This window comes from Cryptomeria japonica, chromosome 10, assembly GCF_030272615.1.
Source record: "Cryptomeria japonica chromosome 10, Sugi_1.0, whole genome shotgun sequence".
Lineage (NCBI taxonomy): Eukaryota > Viridiplantae > Streptophyta > Pinopsida > Cupressales > Cupressaceae > Cryptomeria > Cryptomeria japonica.
In genome coordinates, this window is record NC_081414.1 from 881,385,923 (window position 1) to 881,395,906 (window position 9,984).

The window sequence follows — 9,984 nt, forward strand, 5'->3', positions numbered from 1 at the left end:
ATCAAGTTCCTACGCTACTCTGAGATATCCACAAGTGATTAGAGTATTTGAGATGATTCCTACTATCTTTTTCTTTGTTTGTTGTCTGTGGATTGTTCCAATGAAGTTATGGGGTATATCCTAATGGTGTCTATGTGGGAAGTTCACTAAGCTATGCAATCCTATGCAAAATAATAGTCATGGATCACTATGGCTTACTGACTACAGCGTATACCTTGACCATTTGTACATGAACCAGAATGGAGGGGAACTTTCCTTGTCTTCTATGCTTGCTTACAGGTGAAATGCTCAACCTTAGTTTCTAATATCTCAGCCAAGACTAATACTACCATGATCGATGATGAAAATTAAGCACTGTAAATAATCCATGGATCGTCATTTCATCTCATTTGTATATATTTCATTCTATTGCATTTCATCCATCCATAAATCCATATCGTTGCATATCATTCATACATAGTAATGACAATGGATACTCTACTTTTCTCCTCTTACATAGGAATGGGTCCTAGGTCCTCCACACCTTCTATCTAACATTGAATCCCCACCCACCCTCCCTAGGTAATCAGCATCACATACCCTACATCGTGTCCCCTCAATCCAATCAAGCCATGTTCATCACTGTCCATCTCTAACAGGAGGGATTTCATCTCCCATCCTAGGTCATCCTATAAGAACAACAAGTTACTCTATCTACACAGGTGCATCAACTCGCACACACCTAGACTATCACCAGATACTTTTTGATCATGTATCTTTGAGTCTTAATAGGTAATCACTTATGGTAATCCTAGACTAGAATATGCATTTACATCAATTGCCTAGTCTCAATAAGTATGCTAAGTCTGGCAAACACCACAAACAACCTACAATGCAAACACTATCAATTTATCAAACAATCAAACACAATCAAAACAAACAATTACATCAATTGTCTAAAGTCTCAATGAGTATTTTTCTTTAGATACCTTGACTTCATCGGGCATTTACATTAATTGTCTAAGTCACAACAGGTCACTTTTATTCACTTAGACATTATCCTATCCAAGTGAACAACTAATATCAACTGTCATGCTTTCACTCAACCGAGGCAATTCAATCGATTGTACTAGATTGTCCCACAAATTTTGATCAATTATATAGCATCAATCAAAAGCACAAACACTACATTTGCATTGTATCTCTTGCATGACTTAAGGGTACTCACTGGCTATCCATTTCTCTGTATTCACTCCATCTTCTCCCATTCTTTCACCATTATTTTTTAATTTCTTCTATTCTACCTCCCCCCAACTTCTTTCTCTTTTTCAAGAGATCGCCCGAATTTTCAAAAAAAATTGGCCCATCTCTCAAGGGGGCATACCACCCACTAAATTAACATTTCTCGGGCATATTTCTCATACCTATCCGTCTTTCTTTGAAACAACGTGATAAAATGCACCATCTCAAAGAGGGGCAAATGTAGACACATAAATCTGTCCACTTAATTAAATGAATATTTAGTATTTATTTGATTATTTAACCATCGATCAATAGTTAATTAAATTGATATTTAATTTATTCATCTTGAACCTCTTCTCCTATTAATTAAATAAATTATTCAATTTATTTAAATTAATTCATTAAACCATGCTCCAACAATTCATTAAATGAATAAAGCATATTTGTTTAATTAACCCCTTTCCTCATTTAACTAAATCAATATTTATTTAAATCTCTAAACCCCTCCCTCTTGCATTCTCCTACAAATGCAAGTTGCACAATTTTAGTCAAAATAAATGAATTTTATTTTAATTAAAATCCTATTTTCTGTCACCCACCAAACCCACTTGCTCAATAATCCCCTTCTATAATCTTCTAACCCCTTCTAATTATCCTAATCTCACTCCCTAATTATTGTCACATTCCTAAGCAAACATAAGTCACTTCTCAAACCCTCAAAGTCTTTAAAATGCATTAAAGGCTTTCTATCCTTCAACAAGTTAACCCCTAGAGTCTTCCAAACCATAAATAGTTCTTGCATAACCATTTATGGCTCTTACATAACCATTAAGGGTTAGTTCAACTTGCCCACATGGTTAGAGGTTTTGCCTCTAACTCAACCCTCATTTAACTCATGTGTCTCTTCAAGCATTCATTGCTTTAACCATGGTTATCCCCATTAACTCTTGCACAATATTTTATCCATTGGATAAAGGCATTATTCATTGGATACAAGCATTATTAATTGGATAAAAGATTTATTCACTAACTCAAGTCTAACCAAACCCTCCTAGGGTAACCTTCATGTCATCTCAAGCATTTAATGCTTCTTCCCTCTCCTCTCAAGCCATCTCATGTTGACATTTTTCATCATGGGATTGGGTTGAAAGCCATCACATGGATTGATTAACTTTCAATCATGGCCCCTGTTAAGATTACTCAATCTTGACCATCCATTGCCCTATTTCCCCTATAAATAGAGCTCTTATTCTTCCTTTTCAAAGAAAAATTCTTTGTGCATCAAACTTATATTCATTTTTAAGAGAGCATTTAGAAGCATTGGCATTGTTATTTTGCTAAAATTTACATAGACTAATTAGGTGCTTTCTTATAGTAACTTATTTAAACTTTCATAAGAATTTGTTTTCATTTTCATAGCCATCTTGAATATTCATATGGCATCCATGGATAGTGTTAAAAGTTGAGATCTACACTCATGTGGGACTTGGAGAGGAGACGAACAAGGGAGGAGAATCTATGAGCATTTTGGGGAGCATCTTGGGGGGTTTCTTTCCCTTTTTCATTTATGTATGCTTCTTATTGTGTGCTTTATATCTCTCTTAATATGCATGTTAAGGTTTTTAAGTTCATTTGTGTTTCCTTTTGGGTTGTGACTAACATATTAACATATAAACTTGTCTTTTTTGCTTTGTGCCTTTTGACGTGCATCACTTTGATATCTTGAGATACTTGTTCCACAAATTTGCTTGCCTTGCCCTATTTCTTCTCCCTCTTCTTTTGGTTAAACTCGGTTTTAACCTCTTCCTTCTCCTATTTAGCAGTACTAGAGGATTTCTTAGCTTCATCAATAGGTGCATCAATTGACAATTATGCATAAGCATCCAAAATATATGCATCATGTTCATAACCCATCTCCTCAATCCATATCTTTCAGGGCTTGACTGCTTCCATCAAGGTTTCATCTTTCTTAACCATGAAGAATATCTCGGTTGAGTATTTCTCAAAAATGTGCTTTGGAATCCTCTCTCTAGATTTCATTGTCTTTTGGAATGCCTTTAAGTAACCCCAAACTTTATCATCTCACTGACTACCCAAACCAGCAATAGATTGTTTCAATTATCTTCCTATCAGGATATCAAATGCCCATTGTCTCTTCCCAAAATCGGGAGTTTCATTAATGAAAAATATCATCAAACAGATAATAATATTCCCATACCAAAATGCTCCCTTCTTCTCTCCTTTGATCTTCCCTAGGTTGATTAACAATTCATCTAACATCCATCCACAAAGATCTAACTTTTCATTTTCCCTCATGATCTTATGTGTTGTATAAATGTAGGAGCTAGAAACAAAATTTAGACGGTTTGATTGAGTTACCTTGTAACCAATGACCATGTTGGCATTATGTGAATCGGTATAAGGACATAATGATATTGTATGTTGTCATTGATGTCAATATGTGATATGAAGTGAACCAGCATATGTGGTATGTGTGAACTGGTATATATGCCAAAGTGAAGTAGTATATTTGCTCAAGGTGAACTGGCATGTAGTTATGGGAACCGACAAATGGAAGCATTGTATGGCTACCGGTTGGTAGGTAGTTTCCACTTCAGGATTTCCCATTAGAGTACCTCAAGCCTGTGTGACTCAATCGGTGATCTTTGTGTGATGAGTTAGCAGTATAACAAAGAACAAATCATGTTCCCATGTAAGCCCTATGCGCGTGAAGGATCTTGCATGAAGAAGACTATCCCTATCTACCTTGGGAATGTGCAAAGTTTGTCAAACGGTGATAACATGTGATGGTTTATCAGCCACCATGAAATCGGTGGATAATGGATGATGGATAATGTTTTGAGATTGATTCAAGATTGTTGCATTTAATGCAGTATGATTCTGTAAAGCGAAAAATCGAACCCTAGGTGTTCCCCCCACTCCAAGGAGGTCACTAGGATTGACGGTTTTCACTTAGGAGAGACTTTACATTCAAAAGAGGGGTTGAAACTCACAAGATCCAATCCCACACAATGCAAGATTGAATTCTAAATGAGTTTCAAGGGTTGAGACAGCAAGGATACCCTCTTTTGTAAAGAGTGTAGATAGAAGGTTTGAACTAGGAGTGTATGTAAAAGTAGGCAAGATTCTCTTGTAGATGGAGATAGAGACATGAGATGAAGCTATGGAACTAAAATTAGTAGTAAAATGTCAAGACGATGTTGTCCTGCAAGTTTGAGTGAAAGTTGATGGGACGATGGCACCCGAAGTGCACATGGTCCTCCAAAAAATCCGCGAAATGAAGGGGGATCTATTCGTCTCTGCACAAGGATTCCAGATCTTCAATTACAGCCGCGTACCTGCAACCTACACATAGAAAAGAGAGGATGATTGGGGGGTTAGGGATTAGGGGTTTGCCTTCAGGTCAAACCCCGGTTTTGGAATTAACCAAGAAATGAGAATGTTGTAAATGTAAATGTTTGTAATGTAATCAAGTACTGATACCTTGTTGTAAGAATGTTTGTATTCTTACATGCGAAGGTGTAATGATGTTGTATGTTGTATGTTGTGTGTTGTAGGTGATCTCCTCTTCAATGGTTGAATCCTTGTCTTGAATGCAACACCTAGCCTTGAATGGAGACCTAGAATGCTCAATTGCTTGAAGGAATGCTTGAACGTTTGAATGTTTGAATGTTTTAATGTTTGCCTATCCCTTCCGCCTCTTGCACATATATGTTTTTCCTCCTCCTTTTCTAGGAGGGGAAATGTAGTTTATTTACTTGTCAATTAGGGTTAGGAGACTGATTTTTTCGACCTTAGGCCAACCTAGGAGCATTATTTTCCAAATTGCAAACTTGAAGACCCGATGCCCAACAAGAGATCGGGCCCAAAATAGGGCCAGGGACCAGGGCATTGGGCACCATGGTCCTGAGGGACCAGGGCTCTAGGTGCCATGGTCTTGAAGGACCAGGGCACTGGGTGCCATGGTCCCACCTCCTGAGATAGCAAGGTGCAAGGAGGATCAGGCCAAGGTGCAGAAAGATGCAGTTTTTGATGTCATAAACAGGTTTCGGGGTCTCCATTCAGGTTCAACATTGCACCACCATCGTGAAGACCCAAATACAGTTGAAATTACAAGTGTCACAATTTTATGATGCTACATTTAGCCCCCACTTTAGCAGGAGTATAAGCATATGCCCATACTTTCGGTAAAGTACAAATAAACAACATTGAAAGACTTTCACCATGTCAAGGAGGCAAGATACACCAAGCCCCCAGTAGACTAAGGATCTTATGACTTCGATTGACAAATTAAAAGGGAAGATCATTAGGGAGAACCATGACTAACACTAGTATGGTTCCCTCACTATGAGTCATGCAAGAAAAATCACCAAAAATTTTCAAGGCAAAGCTAAGTTCGCCAAGAAATTTTTTAAGAATCTTGAAGAGATATGAATGGAGTGTATGTCCCCTACGTTAAAGCGATCGCACATGCCTCATCGGGGGTGATTGCTTTAAGGTAGTGATACACATAAGAAATGAGAAGGGAAAGGAGCATGTTATCACAAAGATTTAGCCCCCAAGTGTGAGATAAACCCAAGGATAATAGACACAAAACACAAATCACGAGGTGACTTCACCTTCCTTGGGGTCAGTATGTTGTATGATAATTCATGTATATCATATGTATGTATGCATAATTGTTCTTCATTCCCCAATCAAGGAAGGTCACCTAGAAGAAGGGAACACATGTGTCTTTTGAGTCAACATGAGAGAGACCAAAAGAGATCTCAATGCTTTGCATCATCCTCAAGTAGACAACACTAAGGACAAAAAATAGAAGAATGAGAATAACACATAGAAGAAGTAACAAAAGATATCAAGAGAGGAGGAGAGAGTCTGTTGTGCTAATGAACTAGTCTAGCACGTCATCCACCCCCCGATCTTGCTGATCAATGTTTCGAGAAGGCAGGAAACACACTAGAGGAGGAACATCCAAGACAATAGATGGAGCTATCACAAGATCCAAACAAGGGCTATGTTCATGTTCCAAGCCATGTTGTTCTTGTCTAGGAGCTAAGATAAGTGCTTTAGAAAATTCATTAGATAAATGGTTATCAATATCAACATATTCATATTCACTATCAGAAGCAAGAGAAGTAACATTTTCATCATGAATAACATTTTCATCTATATCATCATCAAGATTTATAAAAATAGGATCTTTAACTTGCAAAGGATCAAAACCATCATGCATCTTATGCTTAGGAGATTTTGGCTCAATTTTTGGCTGAGGAGAAAATGGAATAATACTAGCTAAAGGTGTTTTTGGGGATTGTAAAGTTTGAGAAGCAGCTGCACGAGCTCTAAGATGACGCTTTCATCGGCGTTCACACATAGAATGATTTCATCTAGTCTTAGTAGGAAGTTGAGAAGATTGAGGAGGAGGAATGTTCTCATCCTTATCACTTGGGTGTTTAGGTTGTGGTCTCTTAGGTTGGATAATAGGAGAAGAGGAAGGTCTCTTCTCTTTATAAGAGGAAGGAGGAGGAACTACTCCATATAAAGCAGGAATATTTGGTTTAGGAAGGAGACCAAGTCCATCATGACGAGGAGGTATAGGTCTACTTTTAGAAAGTTTATTAGACATAGACATAGTCACATCCATAGGAATGGGTTGGGAATCTTCTTGAGGAAAGACATTAGTTTTATCTTTCAAAGGAAGAACTTCTTTCTCAAGAACGATAGGAATATCAAGTTTGGGTGTTCGAGGTTCACTTAGAGATAGGATCATATCTTTTTTCCACTTTTGATAAGATTTGAAAAGATGATCACTTCGCGGTGGAAGAGATTGGAATTGTTTAGGCCAAAAATAATCAATAGGAACGCTAGAAGTTCTTTCAGCTGGTTTAAAGAGACTATGATTAACAGTAACAACCTCACCATTATGGGGAAATTTCAAACACTTGTGAATAGGAGAAGCAATAGCTTTCATGGAAGATAGCCAAGGATAGCCTAGCTTCACACGAAATTGTTCGGATCATGGAATAATAGCAAAGCTCACATCAAGGGACTTGTTATGGACCTCAATAGGTAATGTAATAGAACCATTTGCAGGAGAAGAAAATGCATCAAATAATTTCACAACCAAATTTGTTTTGTCATAGATCACTTGATTCAATTGCAAAGTAAAAAGAAATTCTTCAGTAATAACATTAACCATGCAAGAAGGATCAATAAGCACTCCACGACAAGGTGTATTCTTGACTTTTGCAACTATATATAAAGGACCATCAGGTACCCTGATAGTTTCACTGGAATCAAATGTGATGAAAGGTTCTTTAGGGATTTTCTACTGCTCTACAAAGTTAATCACATTCGAAGTCATAGACACAAGACCATCAGGTGAGAAAGAGGAACCATTAGTCTCAATCACATTAGAGGTATGAGAAGGTAATGGATTAGTAAAAATCTGAAGATTTTGGTTAGGAAGAGCTACAGATGTGTTGCCTTTATCATTCACACCTGAAACAAATATAGTATTATTATCAATCAAATCTTGAATTCTACCCTTTAAAGCAAAACATTTTTCAGTATCATGCCCAGGTTGATGATGAAATTGACAAAAAGATTTGTTATCAAAATAGGGTGAATTAATCTTTGCAGGATCTATTTGCTTTATAGGAGGGAGAGTAAGCACATTTTGTTCCAATAACCTATTCATAATACTATGCAATGATTCATTCAAAGGAGTAAACTCTCTTTCTTTCTTGAAAAACTTAGAAATAGGAGGCACACCTGATGCTGCATTCATATTGTTGTTGGTGATGTTTTCATTGAACTTAATGAACCCTGTGTTCGCTTTAAACTTCCCAAATGGTTGTTGACTACTATCACCCTTATCACTCAGAGCCATAGGATTTGCTTCTTCTATTTGACTCACAGTCAGTTGATAATTGTGAAGAGTTGCACACAACTATTGGAAAGAAGTAAACTCAGAAAACAAAAGTTTTTCTCTAATATCTTTTTGTAAATTTGAAATAAAGATTCTTTGAATATCATTGTTAGGTACTGGAAAAGAAATTTGAGCACACAAATGCTTATATCTACCAATGAAATCAGTCACCTTTTCTTTAACACCTTGTTTACAATGCATTAAATCAATCAAAGTAACTTTAGGACTTATATTGTTTTGAAATTGTTGAATAAAAGCATTTGCAAGTTGTTAGAAAGAAGTAATAGAATAGGAAGGCAACGAGCAATACCATTGTAGAGCCTTATCTCTTAATGTTCTAGTAAACAGTTTTGCAAGCAACCTTTGGTCATGAGCAAAATCGGTACATATTGTTTGAAAGGTCTTAACATGTGTTAGAGGATCACCTTTACCATTATAAAGCTCGAACTGTGGGATTTCAACATGCTTAGGGGGGATAGCTCGAACAATGTCAAGAGAAAGTGGGCTCGCAACATCAAATGTGGGCACACTAAACTTAGACTGATTCATAAAGGCAATTTGTTGCTGTAACAAAGAGATAGTTTGTGCAAGATTGTTAATGGTCACTTCAGTCGAAGAGTTCATATTAGACATGTTAGATTGTGATGGAGGTATTATGTTATTGAAATAAGGTATTGATTGAGAGTAAGGTGGTGGGACACTATGATAGTTAGTCATAGGAGATGATTGGAAAAAAGGAGCACTACAAGGAGGAATGGAATGGTTGAATGAATTGCCCCCTTGCGTCATGTTCATTTGTGGAGATGTAATAGGGACACTCATTGAAGGAATGAATGAAGAAGTCGGATTGAATGAAGGAAGAGGGTTGATTGAAGGGGAAGGATTGCCCCCATGACTGGTGATCATAGGTGGAATGTTTTGTATTGAAGTAGTCATTATGTTTGATGTAAAAGTAGGTATACTAGCAATAGAAGTTGTCAAAGGAATAGAATGATTGACTTGAGTAGGAGGTTGTGTATATCCTAAAGTTTCGGCACAACTCTTCATAGGCATCACATTCGAATCCATGATGTGTGCAATACTACACAAAATATCAATTCCATTCTTATCACTTTGAACCATACATTTTAGACCCTCAATTAATGAAAGGGCTTGACTATTGGGGTATTCTTGAGACATCCATTGCTGAAAATCATCAAATTGGTTATCCAATTTTGAAAGTTGTTCTACAGAAACCTCATGGAGAGCTTCTTCATCATTAAGAGGATTAGAGGAATTACCCATGTCCTTGTTTAAAAGGCCATTCAAATTAGGTTCCATCTCCTTGGTAATTAAACCTTGGAAAGACTTAATTCTAAGGCTTCGTCTAACAGGAATAGTGTAAGTAGGGCTTATTGTTGTAAAACTCATGCACTAGAGAGAGAGAGAAGATTTTGAATTTTGAAAATACAGTTGGCAAAATTGAACAATGAGATAATGATTATCCAATTTGAACTTTGTGAAAGAAGAGGGAAACACAACTTCCAAGAAAGGTAGGCACAATTGAAAAATTAGGGCCAAGGGGGGTAGCTCTTAATTTTAATTGTTATCTTGAAAATTGAAATCGTGAATTTTGAATTTATTTTTGAATTTAGAGGTAGCAAATTTCAATAAAGTCAGCCAATCTCCTAGATTTAAGCTGTTAAATGCAATCATGACAATCTCCGGAAATTTCAAAAAAAATGTCAAGGACCATGGCAAACGGAGTGCACACGGTCCTTGCAAATTTTTTTGAAATTTTCAGGGATGAAGGTTATGATGATTTTAAA